Source organism: Anabrus simplex, chromosome 3 (genome assembly GCF_040414725.1).
Source record: "Anabrus simplex isolate iqAnaSimp1 chromosome 3, ASM4041472v1, whole genome shotgun sequence".
Lineage (NCBI taxonomy): Eukaryota > Metazoa > Arthropoda > Insecta > Orthoptera > Tettigoniidae > Anabrus > Anabrus simplex.
Genome location: NC_090267.1, coordinates 410,132,173 through 410,157,819, shown reverse-complemented (window position 1 = coordinate 410,157,819; position 25,647 = coordinate 410,132,173).

Genomic DNA, 25,647 nt, shown 5'->3' with positions numbered 1-25,647 from the left:
CGCGGAATAATTTGATGAAGTGCGTACATGTTGTAAGTGATGATGTTTGCATGTGTATAGTGAGGCTCTTCGATATTTACGCTTGTATATTTGAGTAATGATGTAGACATGGTGCACATTTTTATGAGATGTGGTAAATAATTAGGGTCGTCGAATATGTTATGGTAAGTAGTGTAATGATTATAAGAATGTGGTTTGTTGAAATCGACTACGGTAACGTGGTAAATCTTCGAAAATTCAATGAACCTAAGGTGGTAATGTGAAATGAGATGTTCATCATGTGATTTTTAAGATTTTGAATAGGCAAGCGGAATAAGATGATGCTGGTATTTTAAAAGGTATTTCGGAGAGGTTGAGTGTTAAACATGTAGGCATCATCGGAATACGATTCGGCACAGTATAGAGGTAAAATGGATATAGTGGCAGATGATTTGTTAGGATCTTCGATAAATGACATAGTTAAATAGTAAAATGAGTTGTTAAGAGGTAATGTCACCTGATGAAGCGTAGGCATTCAAGGTAATTGCTTGCTGTAGTTATTTGGCAGTAACATTATTTCCAAGAAATGGATGAGAGCAGAGGCAGCACAGACCTTCGATATTATTGTTTCATTGAACATGACAGTAATTAGATGTTGATTTTTCAGGTACAGCGAAGCTGGTTGATCCCGATGAGTGTGACAGCACCATGATTGTTCATTTAATGATTTATTTGTGTCTTGTGGATGATTGACAGATGATATATTTTATATTGCAACGTTAGGGAGACTAACCGTCAGGATACTCAAGTTGTATATCAGAGAGCTAGACATTTAAATGATTAAACAGATAGAACTGGGGAAGGCAAACTATGGGCAAATATCGACTCATATGAATGAACGAAGTAAATAATTTTATGAATGGCAGATTTTCAGGACTGTTAATAACTTCAGTATTTGTGGAGAATATTTCAGATAATGTGATTGTTTCGAGTTTTAAGTTAACGTCAGATAATTTTTGTTCTTTTAATGTGTTAGTGAACCAACAAAGATTGATAATGAGTGCTAATGGTATTACTCCGTCATGTTGTTTGATTAGATTATTATTATTATTATTATTATTATTATTATTATTATTATTATTATTATTATTATTATGTTTCTCTTCATGATTATTTAATTAAATGGAATATCCTTCCAAAATTTTGTTGCGAGCTTTCATTTCAAAATTATAATTCAAGAGCCTTGACATAGTTAAGTAGGACGTAGATATTACTCTGTCAGAGCTGACGTTGGAAAGAGGTGACCGGTACTCGCCGAATGGCCATGCCCGTGAGTGGAGTTTCTTGCGAACCGTTGAATTCTAGCCGAGATCTAATTGAAGGAAATACATCATTTCGAACCACTCACATCCACGAACGGTCACAATATGAAATGTGCAGGAACTTGAGAAAAAAACGCGCATTGTGCGGGATAGTTGGTTTTTTACCGAGCGAGTCAGCCGTGGTTCGAGCCCGCCTAAAGCATGTAGAATGTTTTAAATGAAAAGTCGCGTCCTTGTTGTTTGGATTTCGCGTACAACTGGAGGGCCCGTGGCTGTATTCATGGCATCAACAGTCACGTAAAACTAGGCCTACAAAGTTTTTTTAAAAAAATTTGCTCTACAGTATGTCGCACCGACACAGATAGGTCTTATGGCGACGAACCTTGTTTGCTTGCTTGCTTGCTTGTTTGCATTCACTGTAGTTGTATTCAGGGATTTTTTACTTCATTTTTAATATCGAGTTTGGTGTGAAAAAGTTTGCATTCGTTACTTGCATAACATCAAGGAAATATGGGAAGAGAAACAATACATGTAATCAAATAGACCATGATTAGAACTGTGTTGATAAGATTATTCAGCCTTATGTCCTACATAATGAACTACTGTGTGTAGCACACAACTTGCAGAAGCTCAAGTCTCAGCAATACTTTTCACTCTTTGTCTCACAAACTAGTACTGTACAAATTCTTAAGTCAGATGTTATTTTCCGATAGCTCAACAGATCTCTGTTTTGACGCACTGACACGCGTAATCTATTGGGAGAATTAATGGACGTTCCTTTTATATCTAATAATAACAAAGAATCTTGCAAGACGGTTGATTTGAGCACTCTCCGTGTCTGCAAACCCTGAGTTCCATAACAGTCCGGTCCCTTTGTTCCGTGAATGGGGCATACAATAGGGTCACGCGATATTTTAGCGTCCAAAGCTTGTTGGACGGAGCATTTGCGCAAGTTCACTCTGTTTATCGTACTAGTCTGGCTGTGCAAAATTTCCTTTAATACGAGTATAATCCATTTAGTTTGATTTGTTATATTAGGCCTGCTTAAGTGCCCCAGACAGCTCTGATAAAATTGCCAGCATGCCGCAACTCATTTGTAACTGGTTATCGTCAGTAATGGAATGAAATGGCGTATGGCTTTTAGTGCCGGGAGTGTCTGAGGACGAGTTCGGCTTGCCAGGTGCAGGTTTTTTGAATTGACGCTCGTAGGTGATGAGGATGAGATGATGATGAAGACGACACACACACCCAGCTCCGGTGCCAGCGAAATTAACCAATTACGGTTAAAATTCCCGACCCTACCGGGAATCGAACCCGGGACCCATGTGACCAAAGGCTACCACGCTAACCTCTTTTGTCATGGAGTCGGACTATCCTCAGTAAATGTATATGTACTGTACGTGCTTGGAACGATCAGGCTAGGTATGGATTTGAAGTCAGCGTCCACAAAATCCCCGGGGTGCCAATTTTTACGCTGCTAAAATGGACACCCCTATTTTTTCTCGCTCTTGGACGAATTCAGACCACTGTGCACCGCTAAGATCAAGACCAACTACAAGATCATCAGACCTGTGGTAGCCCCTTTCGGTGCTTCCTGGAAGGGACTAGTGAATCAGTCGACCGGTGAGCTCAAAGCCGGCCTGGAGGGCATGGCTGGTATTTCCGAGTGTTGTTCTCGTCGGCTGACTTACCTTTGAGTTTCTTGGAGATTCAACGGGAATAACTCTACAAATACTGTAAACAAAACCTTATAACAACTGTACACAACACCAGAACAGCAAAATTGTAAAAATTGTAAATTCATTCTATACATAATGTCACCAAACAACTTCAAATTGTACATACTGTAAAAACTGCAATAATCCTTTGTACATAATGTATTCAGCCCATTGTAAATAGCCATATACTGTAAAAACTGTAATAATTATCTGTACAAAATGTATTCAGATCATGTAAGTCATAAGTCAGGAACACACATTGTAAATATCCTTATAACCCCCCTATTAAAAAAAAATCCGGGGGTTAAGGATATCCATTAGAATACAAACCCATCTTGTAACCAGCAATAACTAAAGCATTCAAATACTCAGAAAAAGAAGAGGAAGACAAGAACATGAAACAACCACCAATGTAAAAATCAAATGTAAAAATCCCAATATTGTAAAATACTGTAAAGTACTGTATATACGGGAATATCAATAAATACTTAGCCGAGAGGTCGAGACCCCCTCCCAACTCCTTCACCAATACAAAGCTCCGTCCCTCTTTTCCAACTCCAGCAATCTTCCCAACCCGCCGAATCTCCAGGCCAGAGAGAAGGCGTTACCTTCTAGGTGGCCCGCCCCTTCCCTTCGGGAAGGGGAATGAAAACTTCCCCCTTGGTCCTTGGTCAACGGGAAAGTCGGTAGATGCAGAGTGGGTCTCAGCCCGTAAGTGGCCATGGCTGGTTCGTGGTCCAACAGCTCTGCACTGTGACCGGCCAACCGAGCAGAGGAGAGGTGGCCACGGTTATATTGTGACTCTACGTCTCTGCATTCGGGAGACGGAGCAGGGCTGGACCTCACGGCTGGCCCCAACCGTCGGCTGCCCTGAGAGTGGTTTTCCGTGGTTTTTCATTCTCCTGCACGACGGGGAATGCCGGAACAGTTCCTAGTATAGACAACGGCCGCCAATCCCCTCACCTTCTCCTAGCATCCCCTTCACCGTAACAAATCTCCCGGCCTCAGAGATGGCGTCACCATCTAAGAGACCCGCCTCCCCCTTCAGGGGAGGAATGAAAACATTTTTGCATTAGTAGTCAACGGGAATGGTCCGCCTTTAGCCACTTCACGAATGTTCTGGTTCCTATCACCAAAGCTATAAAAGAGGAAGGCTAGCCGCGGACAGTCATAGGACGAGCTTGGCAGTCACAGCGAGTCCCCCTGTGGGTGGGGGCGGTAGAATAGCACCCACGGTATCCCCTGTCTGTCGTAAAAGGCGACTAAAAGGGCCCCAGGGGCTCTGAACTTTGGAGCATGGGTTGGCGACCACGGGGCCCTCAGCTGAGTCCTGGCATTCCTTCCACTTGTGCGAGGCTCCTCACTTTCATCTATCCTATCCGACCTCTCTTGGTCAACTCTTGTTCTTTTCCGACCCCGACGCTATTAGGTTTGCGAGGGCTAGGGATTCTTTAATTTTCACGCCCTTCGTGGCCCTTGTCTTTCTTTGACGGATATCTTCATTTTTCGAAGTGTCGGATCCCTTCCATTTTCCCCTCTGATTAGTGTTTTACAGAGGATGGTTGCCTAGTTGTACTTCCTCTTAAAACAATAATCACCATCACCACCACCAGTCACAGCGAGAGGACGTATGTGCTTCCCGCTGACTCATCTCTCCTCGCCAGGCGATCTGTACTTTCTAAGTACTAGTCAAGCAGCTGTACTTGTTGGTGCACATTCGAAAGGGCTTTTATCTGAGCTGAAGCACTTCTCAGTATTCACCTTCCCTTTCAAGTGATTTATTGCAGGAGGACTACGGCGGACAACGACGAGGGCAGCCAGATGGAGCTGAAGACGCCCGAAGAGCGTGCGAGGGAGTTCGGGTGCTTGGTCCGAAACCCCTTCAGCCGAGTGCCACCAGCGCTGGAGGACAACGCGGAGCCGGAGACGCCGACACTTGTGCCGGAGCTGGAGCAGGAGGCGCCGGAGATCGAGGTGGAGACGGAGCCGTACAGGGACAGGTGTGACCCTCCCCCCCAACGGCTTCTTCTTCTCCGAGGTCTACACGGTGCCGGAGTGCGAGGCGCTGCTGGTCTACTACAGACCGGGGTGCCCTGTATCTTCTGACCGAGGTCTAGTCCTGGACAGAATGCGACGCCCTTTCCACGGAGGCAAGAAGATCTGGACAACCATGTACGTGGAGAGTTTTCTGCCAGTAGGCCTCATCATCAGGCATCCCGACCAGGAGCGGATGCGCGACGTGGAGAACGAGCTCTCTAGTCTGTTTCAGGTCGTCGGACTACCAGGGAGGGACGGCGTACCAGGGACGAACGCCGGCGCCCTCAGGAGGAGGGACGAGACGGAGACCAGGAAGGCCATCACCCAGACGCAGAGGAGGCTAAGGCATAGGGCGGTTAACACCGACCTAGTACAAGCCACCCAGCCGGAGACCAACGACGCCACCACCCAGGTGGTGCGCGCCGCCCCGCGGAGCCGCGACTGTGCGAACCAGGCCGAGCGGTTCGGCTCTGTGAGGTGGACGCAGACCGAGGTTCCAAGCCCGCCAGCGGTGATGTGGTCGAAGTGGACGCAGACCACGGCCCACCAGGAAGGGCCTATCACCCGGGCGCAATCCAGGAAAGCGCCCCGGACGGCGGTCAGCAGCAGTTGAGAGGGATGGCCCCTGGCGTTCGGAGGCTGCTATCCAAGCCCAGCCTGCCAGCGTGTCAGTCGAGATACAGACATCGATGTGCGCCCCACAGGACAGGGAACGCAGTTAGGTGTCAGCACAGACCGACGCCACCGCCGCCAGCTAGGAGAAGGCAGACGCCGTCTCTATAGTGGGACCACCAACAACTCCAGGTTCACCAGGCCGGGAGAAGGGCCACCAGGACGAGGCCTCCTACCCTACCGAGAAGAGACCCCCACCCCCGGGAAAGAAGACGCGGCCGCGGAACAGGAGGAAGAAGACGACGCCCGTCCACCACGAGAGGGCCACCCAGCCGCAACCTAGTACTGCTCCCAATATAGCAGGCGACAGAGGAGCCAATGAGGAGTGGATCTCAGCGGGAAGCGGCAATCAGGTGAGATCGAAACGTCCCCCTCAGCAGCTCTTGCAGTATTTCCACTGTTTGAGGTGGGGCCACCGGCAGGAGAGGTGTGGGCTCTTAGTGAGGTGCAACCATTGTGGGAGTGATCACCACTACACGGCCTGTGTAGTACTAAAAGAGGCGCAGGTGTGCGCCAAATGCGCGGGTGGCCACCCGGCCTCCCACCGCAATTCCCCTGTGTACCGGGCTAAGGCGCGGGCAGAGAGGCAGGAGGCCCGGCGTCATGACCCACCCCCATCCAGGAGGCCCTCGCCCTGGCGGGCTTGGCCTCATTCTCCGGGATCGGAGACTGGGTATGAGGGACCCCAAGGAGGTGGCGCTGTGCGGTGGGCCCTAGTGGTATTTGATGCATGGTTCCGCAACCGGCAATGCCCGCGCTAAGTCACGGCAGTGCCCAGAAGGACTGATCCCTTGACGACTGGAATGGCGAGAATATGGATATTGCTGGTGCATGATACCTTTTCTCTACTAACACAAACACCTGGGCCTATCCAGAAACCACATTGCCTGATAACGCGTGTAATGTGCAAACAGGCAGGTACTCCTGTAGTATCTTTCCCACTCTTCCATGCTATCTCTTTTTTCCTTCGAAATTAATAGCATGTCGGAGGCAATCTAGATTGTGTCGATTGCCCCGCGGGGGGAGCGGGCTTCGCCCCCCCACCACCACCCGAAAAATAGCAGACAGTCAGTCAGTGTTGGACTCGGGGTCAGTGTTATAATCCATGGTGTAGTCAGTGAAACTCGGTGTGTTGGGGTTCGGTGGCTGGGCTGAGGGTGACAGAGGTGTTGGCTGTGGCTAGTGTCCCACCGAGGTCTGCACGAGGTGCTGTGGTTGTGGTGTCGGAGAGTCCAGTGAGTGGGTGTGCTGGAGACGACGTACGGAACGGAAGACTGTGTACTATCTGAGATTACTGTGTGTATGTGTATGTGTATTTCTGTGGACTGATGATTGCAGTGAGTCAGCGAGGGAAGCCGCTATCGTGAGTGTGAGGGTAAACAGACCTGTGTTAATATTCGCTGTTGTGAGTATCATCCTGCTGTTGAATACTGTTTGGTTGTTCACTGCATGTGACTGTGTGAATTACTGGACTGTCTCTGGAGTCGAAGCAGTGTGTTGAGTAGCCCGTAGCCAGCGGTCTGCTGTACGAGGTGACCGACTTGGGAAAGTGAAAGTAAGGATTTGCAGCCCCAGGTATAGCAATGGACCGGACCGCCTGCTGTGCCATGCGGAAGAGAGACTTGTAAATAGTCAATGTGACCCATTCATAGCTGAAAAGACTTGTATGTGTGTATATATGTGTGTATTTATTAAGTCATCCTGAAATTAATTAAGAGTGATAAAACAGACGCTGTTTTATTCGTAACAATATATAGATAACTTATAATTTTGGACATGTTTACATTCTACTTAGTTTATATTGCACACGAGTCCGGTTAGTAAGATGTTTTCTTGCTGCTTCATTGCCTATTAGTTGTTAAACAGTGTAACAGTTATTTACTGCTAAGCAAATTGCCCTTTGATATGATAGTAATATCCCAAGCTATAGTTTTGAGGATTAATTAGTTTGCTGGTGTCTTCTTCCCTTTGTTTCGTGTGCACTGGTGGAGTTATTTTAAATGGAGAGAAGTGTAGAAGGAGTGAAATACATTGTGAGCGCCACTGAGTAACTTTAAGGTATTCGTTCTGTTAGTGGTAGGGATATATTTTTATTGGAGAGCTTCGGTATAAATATTTTGGGTCTCGCCACTTGGTACATCTATAAAAAGAGAATTAGAGGGCCTGACTCGAGAGCAAGCAACGTATAATTGGCCATGCGAGAAACCTTTTGTTTCCAAGCTCTACGTCGGCGGCAATTTTTATGGACATGATAAAGCAGACATCTAATAGAAGTCGCTTAAATTGGAAGGGTAGGATTAGGCGAATACAGAGGTATAAATAAATGTAAATACATAGGAATAACCTCACTCCATAAGAACACTGCAGAGAGGTTTAGAATTTAATCTAGGCTTTTGGCACGCCATCTAGTCATTAGAAATTGTATTCCACCACCTCCCCTACCCTACCGGCGAACATTCTGATGGTGATTTATTTCCACCAGCGGGTCTCAACCCGGCTAACCACCCTGTCAGACCTTTAAAGGGAGTCATGGCTGAAGAGTTGCGACTTTTTACCCCCCAAAAATGTCGAATTTTCAATTTTAAGCTTAAAGATCTCACAATTCTTCTTCTTCCAAATCCCGTTATCAGCTTTTCCCTAACGCCACTTTTAAAGCTCAGAATATCGGACGCTGTCAGATAAAATTATCCTCAAAGTTCTTTCGGACTACCATTTCAACAATACCTTTTAGTGGACCTACGCTGTGCGTAAGAGGCGAAGCACATCTCAGGGAGTAATTCACAGTCAACCACAGTTTCAAAGGAAGTGTGTTTTTTAAAACTTTCAATTGGCTTCATCTACCATAAAACGTTTTGAGCTCTTTGCCTTGCATAAAATGCTCCTTGTGACAGAGTTCTTATCGGATTCACCTGAAATTTTCAGAGAATGTTTGAATATCTACAGGAATTAAAAGTAGTTCTGCATTTTATTATCAGTTGAATATTACTTTCATATATTTCCTTTTGAAAAGGCATGAAACTGGATTGTTGTCTACTGAATGAAAAAATGAAAATTGAAAAAAGATCTCCAATAGTTTGTACCTGAGTGCAATGCCTGGAGTTTTTATTTAACATATGAGTATTTTTGACAAGTCTGCCAAATTATAACCCCAAAAATTGAAAACTGTGACGCAAGGAGCATTTTTAATGCAAGATATAAAAAATGAAAACTGCTACGCAAGGAACATTTTACGCGCAAAATACAAAAATGAAAAATATGACGCAAGGAGCATTTTACGTGCAACATATTGAACCCTTGAACTTACCATTCCATCGTTGGTCGGCCACGGCTGCTATCGTAGAACAATTTAGAACTCTTAAATCTTGGGTCGTTGCGGGAATAAATTCGGTCACGATCTTAACCAAACGATGGGGTTCAGAAGAAAGCCTAACTACTTGAAATGAGGAGCAAAAATGTGCTTACTAACTTTTATTTAAACTGAAAGAGCACGATAACATCGTTAATTTAATATGCATTCTTGCCACAAAAATATAAAAAAATTTAATTATTGATTTTTGAAAAGTTCCAAACACAGTCACATTACATAACGTCACTTCGTTTCTTCCAATGTCGAAGAGTTGCTTCGGAGAAGCTAATATGTTAGTGGACAGCGAAATTGAAAAACTGAAAAAGGGAAGACCTGAAAACCGGGCACCTATCATTCCAAACGAGAACTGAGAGTTAATCCACACGATCCGTGGAAAATCTGACTTTCAACAAGTAGAACGCCTGATTTTCTCTTAATTAAGGTTATCCACCAGTCAAATACCCTTCACGGATACGGAACATCCGCCGAATGGACCCTTAATCGAACCAAACTGACTATCAGTTGCTTTGGATAGGTTGCGAAATATTATGGGAAAGCATGGTGTTCACTACAAGTTAATGGCATCATTCACAATTGAAATAAAATTCCACCATGTATTTGTCATTCATGACACCCTTAAGTGATAAGGTAGTCCCGATGCTAAACGTGCATCACCCCAAACGGCTGTTCGGAAGGAACCAACAACAACATGATCCGGGAGGATCTTACGTTAAGTCGTTCTAAAGGAACAAAACTGCGAAATGCAGGAAACACTTACTAATCATGCATTTAGAAGAAATGCCAAACACTGAAGTTAATCAAAAAGTGAAAAGTCACTTGAAAATATTATTATTGAACCGATTTTCAGGTTAGAAATGGGTTTATTATGCTTAATAAATTTACCAGTCCACGCTAAAATTTACTACAAATTTTAAGGAATTCTTTCCCTTGAAAAACAATGCTACCAGTACAGATCTCTCTATTTACTGTCTGTCCCAACACACTACTGGTAAAGTGATTACTTACTTATTCTAACTATGAATACGAATGAAAATACGACAAGATTAAAATATAAAATAAAATTACTGGCTGACGAATCGAAACCGCATTCGCAACTCAAGTCTCATTCCAAAACACTGAGTGTCAATAATGCACACTATCAATGAAAAACGGACGTCAAGACGAGGAGACAATAAAGTCCGTAAAAAAATAAATTAACATCTCGAAGTCATACAGCTTAACACGCACGAAGAAACACAGTAAAAATATAATCTAGATCGGGTCGATGTCCCACACTTGGACAGCCCTCGTTTGTCAACAGCAGTCCCGTTATCTCAATGAGAGCTTCGCATAGACCCTCTACAATAAATCATATCGCACTGTAATGGCTACCTTCAACCAGGCCACTTCACAAAGAAACAAACAAAAAGGAACATCTTAACCGAGACTTGAATGTGTACAGCTACCATCCCAGACCTATCGTCGGGCTCACTTGAAATCTGTACACCCTAAACCTAATCAGTATATACATGATGCCTTCCAAGTCCTATCGTCGGGCGTGACCTAGGACGTCTCATCATCAATGACTCCAAGAATAAACACGTGACGTCCTAAATCTATCGTCGGGCGTCAAAGTGGGTCGTACTACGTCTCCCTTAACATATCAGGCGAAATGCAATTCTCAAACAACTCCAACAATATCACTGAATCTGGTCAGACAGAATACGCACGACGGAACCAACGTCTCTATTATCAACTGAATGCAAGTCGAAATACAGCAAGTGTCTACCTCTCGAAAAATACAGTAAGTGTCTACATCATTATAATATGCGAACTCAAAAAAAAAAAATAAACGTGACGAACGGTTCTCCACCTCGAACGCAATCTCAGCCTGTGCACTGACGTGTTAGGGAAGCAAATGAAAATTCCCAACACACGGGTACCCTTTTAGTGGATGCCTACAAAATAATAATCATCACCATCGCATTCGAAATTCTCAGATCGCCTATCATCAATTCCAACCATCTTATCCATGACCTCCCCAATGAACAAATTAAATATAACCCAACCGTGTGTCCAAAGTGCTCTCTGATCCTGAAGATCGTTCGTTCTCTTACCATCCATGCGGGCTTTACGTAACATAGATCACTGGATGTGTACTACCCAGACTGTAACATTTTACAAGAGTCGTTTTCACTTGGAATCTTTCTATAAATTTCACCATCTCAAATTCGGATTGATTGCGGAAAACAATACAGCCTGTTTCACACAGCCTGTTTCTAAATACTTCCTCTACAAAAAATACAACTTGTCTCAACACACTTTCTCCTCGCTTTATTTCAGCGGTACTACTTCTCTCTCATCTCCCCGTACATATCAATCCATCGCTCTCAATCCCCTTTCCTTCACGACCCTTTTTCATACTTCGATCCCCTGGTGAGAACGACAACCATTATTAGACACATCTCTTACTTTACTATTATTAAGACTTTCGGACCTCAAGAATCCAAGAGCACACATCGACCTTTCGCAATTCAAGTATACACGATGTCTCACAATTTCCTTCCCATTAGCGACTGTGACTCTAACAAATTTTATTGACATTATCTAAATATGCCTACGATCCTTGTAGAAATAACTGGTTAAATGTAATTTAACAGAGAAGAATTTCCTTATCCCGCGGTAAACATTATCATTATTATTATTATTATTATTATTATTATTATTATTATTATTATTATTATTAACCAGCGTTTCTAAATGCAACTGACACCTGAAATTACAATATTCGCCACGACAAATTTACACTTATAACGTTCACAAATCCGCACTTTGAATGATATCTCATCTCGACACAAATTTTAAGCGTCGCATTTTACCGTTCTTGACATGAACTTTACACACTGAAATTTTCACACGCTGACCAAAATTTACAACGCCTTTCGCCTGATAATTACGCATATCACCCGACAATCATCTGGAAAATTTGGTTAGGACAGACAGTAACTAACTAACTAACTACAACATAATGTAAAATAGACAGACCTGCACATTGGTGACATTCTCAGCATTCTGATTACATCATCTCCAGCAACCTCGTACTTAACCACTCATTTTCACAGACAACATTTTCATTTTTAACATTTCACTCATCCAAACACTACCCTTCACACACACACGAGATTAAAATTACCATAAATAATGCACTTTCTTTGTAACTTGCACCACGAACTTCCCTCGTTCTGCAGTCGACTCTAACTGTCTGATGCGCCTCCCAGAGTGGTTTCTCTCCCCGTTGTTTCAACAAGAACAGGTGTTCGGCCGATAAGGGAGTAGAACTATTTTGAATCGCTTCCCCCAGACCTTCTTCACTTACAAGAGTACAGGAAATGATGAAAATAAAATCTGCTGTGTAATTTTCAACCGGCCTACACCTTCCCAGTTCGTCTGCAAACGTTCACAGCTTCTCCAATCACTTTTCTTCTTAACTAAATATATGGACTTTAGCCACGAACATGTATTGAATTATTGTCGGTCAATCTGGCGCGAATTTCTAATGACGACGGGCACGAGCTCCCGCGGCTTCAAGTTCCAGATCGACACTCAAAAATCTACGGTGGGGGGTTTCTTTTATAATTTCCAGAAGGACGCTATCCCCTCTATGAGGCTTGGTGGTGTAATCTGCCAAATTTGCTTCCAATAGACCAATTTTGATAAGATTTGTCCCAGAACTCCGGACAGACTTGCACTTATGTTAGGTGTTAATTTTATAATTTTCCTACACCCACAACAGGAGAAAATAAATTGTTTCTGCCCGTGCGTTTCGCGGGTTTTCTTCTGCCCACGACCTTGGCACGTGTAACTAGCTCGCTGTTCTCACGCTAACACACACTTAGGCTTAACTGCATCTAAAATTGTCCCTGGTGTCACTACCTTCACAGAGGGTGTATGAATAATTTTGCTTATTTATTTCTTCCTTTACTATCTTGTCAAAATCCCTCGTTGTGCAGAATTCATTAATTTAGAAAATTGTCGGGCACTCGAGTTCCACCGAGGTGTCCCGGCAATCCACGAGCTCGCCTTGCGGGAACCTTCCCACGCAACATCGGGCTCTTGGGAGCGCAAAATGGCTGCCCTCACACATACAGTAGTTTCTGAATACCAAATAAATATTTGGGAAAAATAAAAATTTTTCTCACCGTAGAATTATGGGTTCATAATCCACCTACAAACGACGAAATATTTACCCAGAAAGGGGAAATATTTAAACAGATATATTCCTTCAAAATTCTAAATTGTACATGGGAATTTTGATACAAATGAACCATGATTCTACGTAAAATTTCCCAGCCGATCTCACTCTTGACGTAGGGCTCTGTTACTTTCACGTATTTCCCTGTTTTCTTCTTCCAACAATAGGATTGCGTTACAGATGTCATCAACAAAGTCTTCTCTTAAGAATGAACATTGTAAACATTCAGCGTCTTCCTCTTCTTTACTCCCACTGCTTGCCTGTCCTTGGAGTGGTGCCTCGACCTGTCTTTCTCTCGACGTGACGATCATATTTACGGGTTGTACTTCTTCTTCTTCTTCTTCGGTGACCATTTCCCCAGCTGGTAAGACTGCGTCATCCTGTAGTGGAATTCTTTCTTCGGCTCTATGATAGGCCTTTGATCTTCTTATCGGATTGCGGTCATCATTGAATTGGGAGTTGCCAGGAGTCTGTTTCTTGATGTTACTGATGTAATGTGCGTCATTTGGTCGTCTCTCCTTCAGAATCTGGGATGAAAGACTCTGAACCTTTTCCTACTGGGAATTTGAAGTTGTTTTTCTTCTATCAAGAGTCGACATTGACTCCTGCTCAAAATCTGGCGCAAACGGGTTCAGACCGGAGTTTCGTTGGTCTTGCCTATGTGCCTTCTGGAATTCCAAACTTTCAGCCCCGAAACAATCGGTGTTGACGTCCTGGCGCTGTATAGCCCCCTGCCATTTTTTTCTTTCGTGGTCCTTCCTTAACCCGTCGGTGTACTGAACACGTTCACGGTACCGTTCATCCTCATCACGGCGGAAGTTCTGGGTTCGATTATTTCCCCAGTCCCTGCGGTTATTAAGTCCATTCCTGAGATTCCTCTGGTTTTCTCTGTCCCCATCGTATCGCCTCCAGTAAGGGTTCCTCCTTTGTGGATAATTCCAATTACCCCTACGCCTTTTCCAATCCTCATTTCGTGGATGCGAGGGTTCCCAGTTATTGCGAAACTCACGCCTCCGCTCAGTCGGCTGTGGTTTCCCCTGCTCAGGTGCCTCTGGACTTCCCTCTGGAACCTGGCTAACAGTGTTTACATGTTGCTCATGCGATCGTCCCCCTCTGGGTGCTATTTGATTATGGGTATGATCCAATTGCCTAAGGATCATTTCTGCCTGCATTGGGGTCTCTACCTTTGATGCAATGAGCATCCTTTGTACTTCGGGAGGTAGCTGCTTTTGGATGGCCTGCACCAACTCTTGCTCCGAGGGCGGCGCCTCAAGTTCTCTGAACTTTACCATTTGGGCAATAAAGTATTCACTGAACTTTGTAGGGCCTATGGCATTATACCGACGTGAGTATAGCTCTAATCTAAGACTCTGCTGAATTCCCGTACTCCAAAATTTATTGAGAAACGCCCTCTGGAATTCATCAAAGGTATCAAAGTGGTATCGGAAGCCTTTAAACCATAAAAGTGGTGCCCCCTCTAAATATCTTTCAGCTACCCTCAACTGACGTTCCTCAGGAATCTTGGCGTCCCGGATGTACTCCCTGAGATCCTTAAGAAACCCCTTCGGCGTGGTATGTGGACCTCCATTAAATTTCTTGGGCTGGTCCTCATGTAACTTGATCATGTTAATAACGTTGGTGACCCCTGAGCTTTGAGATCGACTGGTATCTATATTCGAGCTCTGACCGTTGCTATTCACATGACTGATATTTGGCAATTGACCACTGAGGTCAGAGTTAACAGCTGTCGAGGTTTGACTTAATACTTTGTCCACCTTGGACTGCATATCTACCACGCTGCTAATCCAACTGCTCACTTCGCTCTTAATGAACCCAACTTTCTTGTCTGTCTCTTCCTGGGCTGACGTGATTTCCCTTAAATCCTGTTCTATACTAATTTGCCTGTCATTGAATTCCCTGGTATGTTCATTTTTCATTTCAACTAACTCCTCTTGAATTTCTTTAATTAAAGTTTCGGAGTCCTCATTAGCCGCTTGGAGTTTACTAATTGCTTCCTCATTAACTTGCAACAGTTTCTTCTCCATGGTTTCGGTTTTTGACAATACCTGACTCTCCAATTCCACACTAATTTTATCTACCTTGTTGTTCAGTGACTGAATGTCCGCAGATAATATTTGACGTTGTTCCTCTATTATGGTTAGCGTTTTCCCCTTTTCCTTATCACTGGAGATCCGCATCTCTACGACCTGTTGTGTAATGTCGTCCTTAAATTCAACCTGGCTGTCGATCAGCTGCTTATGCGCCGCCTGGCTTTCCAGTAAATGCTTGTCAAGTTCCTTTCTCATCTCATCCTGACTATCGCATAACCTACTGTACATGTCGTGGCTTTCGTCAAAACGCTTGTCCATATCGGTTTTTAAACTGTCATGGATTTTAGAAAATTGTTTATCAAAATCGTTCTTTAAATTGACCTGCACTTCCGCAAATTGTTTGTCAATTTCATCCCTAATTTCCACTCGGCTATCATCAAAACGCTGGTTGAGTTTACCTATCTCACCCCTAACTTCCTCTTTAAGTTCGGTACAAATAGTGTATGTCTCCTGAACTACGTTCTTCAATCCAGCCTTCAACTCATCACTAGACTCTCTACACCTAGCCTGGGTATCCTCGATACTACTCTGTAACTCCTCAATCTTACCATCCAAACTTTCATTATGAGCCTTCATGTCCTCTCTCAAATTCTCACTCTGGACTCTCGCGTCCTCCATCTTGCTATCAAAACTTTCTAACATTTGCCCTTTCGTATCCTCCATCTTACTACTCAAATTCTCATTCTGGACTTTCATGTCCTCTCTCAACTTATTACTCATTTCTTCCATCACCTGCCTTAGCAGATCCATGGTCACCTGACCTTCCATCTCACAATACCACAAGAATACAATAATGAGTACGCTGGCTGTTGATGCAACCAGAATACTCCAAACTACTAAGGAAAGAATTCACTATCTACTGCGTTTTCACATACAAACGCTATTACAATTTAATACCGAAACTGACAACATTCCAACAGTTGTCTTATAAAATTTTTGTTTACATGGCTGGTATCACAAACTTGTTTAATAAAAAGAAAATTCTAAAGTTAATAAGTTACTCTGGATAAATATCCCAAATAGTTTCGCTTCCGTAAATTAATTAAACAAAGAACATGTTAACGCATAAACTTTGAATGTAATTCAGCATTACCACTTCCAAAATTTATATTGGCAACATGACATAAGCTTCAATACAGCTCTAAGTATTGGTTTCCTAAAAATGCATTGTGACTGTTATCATTATTATTATCTACCAAGTAGTTACGCTCCTCATTAAACGTGTTAATATCTAGCACTCTCATTGGGCATAATTCGTTTAACTGTGGCTCAGCCATAATTTTCACCCGCTTGTATTATTTATAATGTGGCTTAGGCCTCAACATTATTTTATATATTTCTAACATTTATTTTCAATGGATAATTTCATTATCGTTATCGTGGCATCGTATCGTTATCGTGACTTTGGGCTCCTCATCGTTATCGTGACATTAAGGCCCCAAAGTTGATGGCGCCACTTCTACTGAACCCTTGAACTTACCATTCCATCGTTGGTCGGCCACGGCTGCTATCGTAGAACAATTTAGAACTCTTAAATCTTGGGTCGTTGCGGGAATAAATTCGGTCACGATCTTAACCAAACGATGGGGTTCAGAAGAAAGCCTAACTACTTGAAATGAGGAGCAAAAATGTGCTTACTAACTTTTATTTAAACTGAAAGAGCACGATAACATCGTTAATTTAATATGCATTCTTGCCACAAAAATATAAAAAAATTTAATTATTGATTTTTGAAAAGTTCCAAACACAGTCACATTACATAACGTCACTTCGTTTCTTCCAATGTCGAAGAGTTGCTTCGGAGAAGCTAATATGTTAGTGGACAGCGAAATTGAAAAACTGAAAAAGGGAAGACCTGAAAACCGGGCACCTATCATTCCAAACGAGAACTGAGAGTTAATCCACACGATCCGTGGAAAATCTGACTTTCAACAAGTAGAACGCCTGATTTTCTCTTAATTAAGGTTATCCACCAGTCAAATACCCTTCACGGATACGGAACATCCGCCGAATGGACCCTTAATCGAACCAAACTGACTATCAGTTGCTTTGGATAGGTTGCGAAATATTATGGGAAAGCATGGTGTTCACTACAAGTTAATGGCATCATTCACAATTGAAATAAAATTCCACCATGTATTTGTCATTCATGACACCCTTAAGTGATAAGGTAGTCCCGATGCTAAACGTGCATCACCCCAAACGGCTGTTCGGAAGGAACCAACAACAACATGATCCGGGAGGATCTTACGTTAAGTCGTTCTAAAGGAACAAAACTGCGAAATGCAGGAAACACTTACTAATCATGCATTTAGAAGAAATGCCAAACACTGAAGTTAATCAAAAAGTGAAAAGTCACTTGAAAATATTATTATTGAACCGATTTTCAGGTTAGAAATGGGTTTATTATGCTTAATAAATTTACCAGTCCACGCTAAAATTTACTACAAATTTTAAGGAATTCTTTCCCTTGAAAAACAATGCTACCAGTACAGATCTCTCTATTTACTGTCTGTCCCAACACACTACTGGTAAAGTGATTACTTACTTATTCTAACTATGAATACGAATGAAAATACGACAAGATTAAAATATAAAATAAAATTACTGGCTGACGAATCGAAACCGCATTCGCAACTCAAGTCTCATTCCAAAACACTGAGTGTCAATAATGCACACTATCAATGAAAAACGGACGTCAAGACGAGGAGACAATAAAGTCCGTAAAAAAATAAATTAACATCTCGAAGTCATACAGCTTAACACGCACGAAGAAACACAGTAAAAATATAATCTAGATCGGGTCGATGTCCCACACTTGGACAGCCCTCGTTTGTCAACAGCAGTCCCGTTATCTCAATGAGAGCTTCGCATAGACCCTCTACAATAAATCATATCGCACTGTAATGGCTACCTTCAACCAGGCCACTTCACAAAGAAACAAACAAAAAGGAACATCTTAACCGAGACTTGAATGTGTACAGCTACCATCCCAGACCTATCGTCGGGCTCACTTGAAATCTGTACACCCTAAACCTAATCAGTATATACATGATGCCTTCCAAGTCCTATCGTCGGGCGTGACCTAGGACGTCTCATCATCAATGACTCCAAGAATAAACACGTGACGTCCTAAATCTATCGTCGGGCGTCAAAGTGGGTCGTACTACGTCTCCCTTAACATATCAGGCGAAATGCAATTCTCAAACAACTCCAACAATATCACTGAATCTGGTCAGACAGAATACGCACGACGGAACCAACGTCTCTATTATCAACTGAATGCAAGTCGAAATACAGCAAGTGTCTACCTCTCGAAAAATACAGTAAGTGTCTACATCATTATAATATGCGAACTCAAAAAAAAAAAAATAAACGTGACGAACGGTTCTCCACCTCGAACGCAATCTCAGCCTGTGCACTGACGTGTTAGGGAAGCAAATGAAAATTCCCAACACACGGGTACCCTTTTAGTGGATGCCTACAAAATAATAATCATCACCATCGCATTCGAAATTCTCAGATCGCCTATCATCAATTCCAACCATCTTATCCATGACCTCCCCAATGAACAAATTAAATATAACCCAACCGTGTGTCCAAAGTGCTCTCTGATCCTGAAGATCGTTCGTTCTCTTACCATCCATGCGGGCTTTACGTAACATAGATCACTGGATGTGTACTACCCAGACTGTAACATTTTACAAGAGTCGTTTTCACTTGGAATCTTTCTATAAATTTCACCATCTCAAATTCGGATTGATTGCGGAAAACAATACAGCCTGTTTCACACAGCCTGTTTCTAAATACTTCCTCTACAAAAAATACAACTTGTCTCAACACACTTTCTCCTCGCTTTATTTCAGCGGTACTACTTCTCTCTCATCTCCCCGTACATATCAATCCATCGCTCTCAATCCCCTTTCCTTCACGACCCTTTTTCATACTTCGATCCCCTGGTGAGAACGACAACCATTATTAGACACATCTCTTACTTTACTATTATTAAGACTTTCGGACCTCAAGAATCCAAGAGCACACATCGACCTTTCGCAATTCAAGTATACACGATGTCTCACAATTTCCTTCCCATTAGCGACTGTGACTCTAACAAATTTTATTGACATTATCTAAATATGCCTACGATCCTTGTAGAAATAACTGGTTAAATGTAATTTAACAGAGAAGAATTTCCTTATCCCGCGGTAAACATTATCATTATTATTATTATTATTATTATTATTATTATTATTATTATTATTAACCAGCGTTTCTAAATGCAACTGACACCTGAAATTACAATATTCGCCACGACAAATTTACACTTATAACGTTCACAAATCCGCACTTTGAATGATATCTCATCTCGACACAAATTTTAAGCGTCGCATTTTACCGTTCTTGACATGAACTTTACACACTGAAATTTTCACACGCTGACCAAAATTTACAACGCCTTTCGCCTGATAATTACGCATATCACCCGACAATCATCTGGAATATTTGGTTAGGACAGACAGTAACTAACTAACTAACTACAACATAATGTAAAATAGACAGACCTGCACATTGGTGACATTCTCAGCATTCTGATTACATCATCTCCAGCAACCTCGTACTTAACCACTCATTTTCACAGACAACATTTTCATTTTTAACATTTCACTCATCCAAACACTACCCTTCACACACACACGAGATTAAAATTACCATAAATAATGCACTTTCTTTGTAACTTGCACCACGAACTTCCCTCGTTCTGCAGTCGACTCTAACTGTCTGATGCGCCTCCCAGAGTGGTTTCTCTCCCCGTTGTTTCAACAAGAACAGGTGTTCGGCCGATAAGGGAGTAGAACTATTTTGAATCGCTTCCCCCAGACCTTCTTCACTTACAAGAGTACAGGAAATGATGAAAATAAAATCTGCTGTGTAATTTTCAACCGGCCTACACCTTCCCAGTTCGTCTGCAAACGTTCACAGCTTCTCCAATCACTTTTCTTCTTAACTAAATATATGGACTTTAGCCACGAACATGTATTGAATTATTGTCGGTCAATCTGGCGCGAATTTCTAATGACGACGGGCACGAGCTCCCGCGGCTTCAAGTTCCAGATCGACACTCAAAAATCTACGGTGGGGGGTTTCTTTTATAATTTCCAGAAGGACGCTATCCCCTCTATGAGGCTTGGTGGTGTAATCTGCCAAATTTGCTTCCAATAGACCAATTTTGATAAGATTTGTCCCAGAACTCCGGACAGACTTGCACTTATGTTAGGTGTTAATTTTATAATTTTCCTACACCCACAACAGGAGAAAATAAATTGTTTCTGCCCGTGCGTTTCGCGGGTTTTCTTCTGCCCACGACCTTGGCACGTGTAACTAGCTCGCTGTTCTCACGCTAACACACACTTAGGCTTAACTGCATCTAAAATTGTCCCTGGTGTCACTACCTTCACATAGGGTGTATGAATAATTTTGCTTATTTATTTCTTCCTTTACTATCTTGTCAAAATCCCTCGTTGTGCAGAATTCATTAATTTAGAAAATTGTCGGGCACTCGAGTTCCACCGAGGTGTCCCGGCAATCCACGAGCTCGCCTTGCGGGAACCTTCCCACGCAACATCGGGCTCTTGGGAGCGCAAAATGGCTGCCCTCACACATACAGTAGTTTCTGAATACCAAATAAATATTTGGGAAAAATAAAAATTTTTCTCACCGTAGAATTATGGGTTCAATATAAAAAATGAATACTGTGACGCATTTTTCATGCAACATATAAAAAATGAAACCTGTGACGCAAGGAGAATTTTTCATGCAAGATAAAAAATGAAAACTGCAACGCAAGGAGCATTTTACGTCTAAAATATAAAAAATGAAAACTATGACGCAAGGTGCATTTTACGTACAACGTATAAAAAATGAAAACTGTGACGCAAGGAGCATTTTTCATGCAACATATAAAAAATGAAAACTCTGACGCAAGGAACATTTTCATGCAACAGATAAATATGAAAACTGTGACGCAAGGAGCATATTTCATGCAACATATAAAAAATGAAAACTGTGACGCAAGGAGCATTTGTCATGCAATATGTAAAAGTGAAAACTGTGATGCAAGGAGCATTTTTCATGTAACATATAAAAAATGAACTCCGCCTCTGTGGTGTAGTGGTTAGTGTGATTAGCTGCCACCCTCGGAGGCCCGGGTTCGATTCCCGGCTCTGCCACGAAATTTGAAAAGTGGTTCGAGGGCTGGAACGGGGTCCACTCAGCCTCGGGAGGTCAAATGAGTAGAGGTGGGTTCGATTCCCACCTCAGCCATCCTGGAAGTGGTTTTGAGTGGTTTCCCCACTTCACCTCCAGGCAAATGCTGGAATGGTACCTAACTTAAGGCGGCCGCTTCCTTCCCTCTTCCTTGTCTATTCCTTCTAATCTTCCCAACCCCCCACAATGCCCCTGTTCAGCATAGCAGGTGAGGCCGCCTGGGCGAGGTACTGGTCGTTCTCCCCAGTTGTATCCCTGACCCAATGTCTCACGCTTCAGGACACTGCCCTTGAGGCGGTGGAGGTGGGATCCCTCGCTGAGTCCGAGGAAAACCAACCGTGGAGGGTAAACAGATGAAGAAGAAGAAGAATATATAAAAAATGAAAAGTGTGACGCAAGGAGCATTTTTCATGAAAAAAAGGAAATATTATTTGTCAATAACTCCCCTTAACGATCATGGCCACCGGGCAGACTCTTACAAAAAAATCTGTATCTCTTCTTCATCATGACATTTTCCTTAATTTATTGGGTCCGGGACTTTTGTATATTCCATCTAGTTTTACGGTTAGATGCCTTTCCTGACGCAACCCAATGTGGAGGGATGTATTCACTATTGCGCATACCCAGTTTCCAAGCCACACCACACGCATTTCATATGCAGTATGCTGACTACTAGCCATGGAGCCAGACAAAAGATCATCTGAATATTAGTCCTGAAACATTTGATAATCTTTCCTATCCTGAGAGTCACTCAGCTCCGTGCGAATATTATTCCTGAAATTTATCCTTTTCCAGCCCACATTTATAAACATACACCTCCTCATGCTGACACGCAAGTGAAGTGCTCTGCCCACGTACCTTATGCTCTATGTATAAACATTGACTGAGTAATTTCCAAGAGGGATAACATGTTATCTACCTTAGCAAGGCTACACATCGCAGTCAAGGTTAGCTATTACGTCATTTTACAAAACATGTATCTCTGCATCCTATTTACTGCCTCAAAATGTGCAGGCGTGCGATAGTGTTCACTTCATGGGTTGATAAAGCAGCAAACGTGCCGTTCACCTACACAAACCACCTCGGCACTAACCTGGAGTAGTGCTATTCCCGGCCACATGAATTCTAACAGATATCGTAATTAGGGTTACCATATGTCTGCATTTATGCGGACATGTCCGTATTTTCGACGTTGAATGTAGCGTCGCGTACATTTTTACGATTTCTGCTAATGTCCGCATTTTTTATTTTGGGGAAGTAAGATCTTTTGATTTTTGTTTTCATCTCGTATCGTCAACACATGTTTATTGAATACACCATTTGTTATTCGCTTACAATCGATCTGTTATGCTAGTAAAACCAAAAATATCGAATTACATTGTTTACAGTCCATGTATCGATCCCTTTAGCTACCGGTACCTTAGTGATAGCTGCTATAGATCTCCTTTCTTCCGGTTTCACTTAACAGTTTATGTTTGTGTGATATACGTCCAGAGTTGGGCGAAATAATGTATTTATCCAGTTGCTTCTTCATTAAATTACATATTCATTACCCAATAAATCATCTTATTAGGTCAGTTGAAACAACAATTCCTTGATTTTCAAAATAAACGGCACAGAAACACTGTTTTATTTCATAAACAAAATTTGCTACATGTGAACAATGCGTTTTGACCATGCTTTGTTTAGTTTTCATTTAAGATGATTTATCATCATGCCGAAAAGGAAATAACCATTACGAATAAACTCCAAGAAAACTATCCAAGCGTTCGTCCCGGAAGAGTGCAATGGGAAGCAGAATATACGACTTGCTGCCCAGACACCTACGTTTCAGTCCCAAATCATGGTGCCAGCGACCTGTTTCTCACGCATTTATAGCTGTTTGACAACTTAAAATTTTATTGAACTAATAAAGTTCCATTCGGGATTCTGCAGTCCTAAGAGTGTGTTGATCAGTTACGTTGAGAGTGTCCTCATTTTGGGGTTACTTAATGTAATGGTATGATGGTAAACGCGGTAATAATGGCTATCTCTAGCCGAGTGCAGCCATTGTAAGGCAGACCCTCCGATGAGGGTGGGCGGCATCTGCCAACTGCGTGTTGTTATGGTGGAGTAGTTGCAGGAATGTTGGGGAGAGCACAAACACCCAGTCCCCGAGGCAAAGGAATTAACCATTTAAGGTTAAAATCTCCGACCCAGCCTGGAATCGAACCCGGTCAGTAAACGGGGTGAAAAGTCAGGTTGTAAGTTTCACAAAGAGGAAAAGTTCGCTCAATTTTTAATACTGTGTTGATGGGGATCGCTGTAAGTACCTAAGTGTTAACATAAGGAAAGAGCTTCATTGGGATAATCACATTAACGAGTTTGTAAATCAAGGTTACAGTCTCTTCACATGGTTATGAGTGTTTTTAGGGGTTGCAGTAAAGATGTAAAAGAGAGGGCGTATAAGTCACTCGTAAGATAACAATTAGAGTATGACTCGAGTATTTGGGACCCTCACCAGGATTACTTGCTACGAGAACTGGAAATAATCCAAAGAAAAGTAGCACGATTGGTTCTGGGTGATTTCCGACAAAATAGCAGTATGACGAAAATATTGCAAACTTTGGTCTGCGAAGACTTGGGAAAGAGGAGACGAGCTGCTAGACTAAGCAGGAAGTTCCAAGCAACTGAAGGCAATTAGGGCAGAAGTTACCTGATGTACGAAATTTTAAAAGTGACCAAATACACTGAATCATACGCTCGAGCTATATCATTATTAGGGCCCGGATTTTTAGGTGGCATAAACCTTCACTTTAGGTTTCTTGTATTCTTAAAATAGGTTATTTTAGGTTTAGCCTCCAGGATCAATACAGGCAGCAATAATTTTCTGTTTTTGTAGTTCTGTAAAATTTATTTATGTACTTATTTCACAAAAGTTTACATTGTCATATTCATAAAAACACACAGAGAATACACTTTACTGTTTCCTTTGTAATTTATTTTTTGGCAATGCAGGTAAATAGCAATGTACATACCCAAATTGTCTGGCGTAAATGATTTCCTGTTGTCACGTAACACATTCTTATATCATGAAAAACTTCTTTCAACGGAACATGACGTCACTGGAGCGTAGTACATAGATGCTAATGCCGCAGGTTGTAGGGGTGATTTTCCTGAATACTTTTCTCCCTGTTATACTGAATTGATGACTTTCATATCTTCAAAACCAAGATTGCATTGAAGAACCTTCTGCAGCTTCGATGAACATGCCATTCCCAATGGCCCAGGTATTTCTCTTCTGGAAACATTGTCAGTGATATCCAGGGAATCTTTGAGTGGCAAAGTTGCACTTTCCAACTGGAGAATAGCTTCTGGTATAAAACAAAAATGTGTCTTAATATATGCTAGGGAAGCGACGAGGGTCGGGCACTCGAGCGATTTCTTGGCCCTGCCGATGCAGGAAGCTTCTGTTTCATCCAAGTCATTGAGAACATTTTTAATTCCTTCTAGTTGCTCAGCATAGTAAATAGCAGCAGACTGCCAAGTTCTCTAGCGGGTAAGTATCGGCTCAGGTGGAAGAGGTGTTGCCGGTAGTTTCTCTTTGAACAACTATATACATATTGGGGCTTTTAAGAAAACTTTCTTGACTGAAGAAACCACGCTGTTCACGTCACTGAAGTTGCTTCTAATCTCCTCCGCAAGGCGGTGCAGGCCATGGGCCAAGAACGTAACGTGTAGCATGCTCGGGTAGAAGGACTGTAGAACCTGCTCTGCCTTCAACATGTAGGCAACACTGTTTGTCACTAACAAAAGGAACTTACTATCTTGATTCTCTGCTGGCCACAATATGCGTAAAGCATCCCTCACAGCGCAGGCTATTGTGCTGTTGTTAGTTTGTTCTATTTTTTACAAAGAATTAGATGAGGGTTACCTGGTTCATTTTAACCCAGCTCACATACTACCA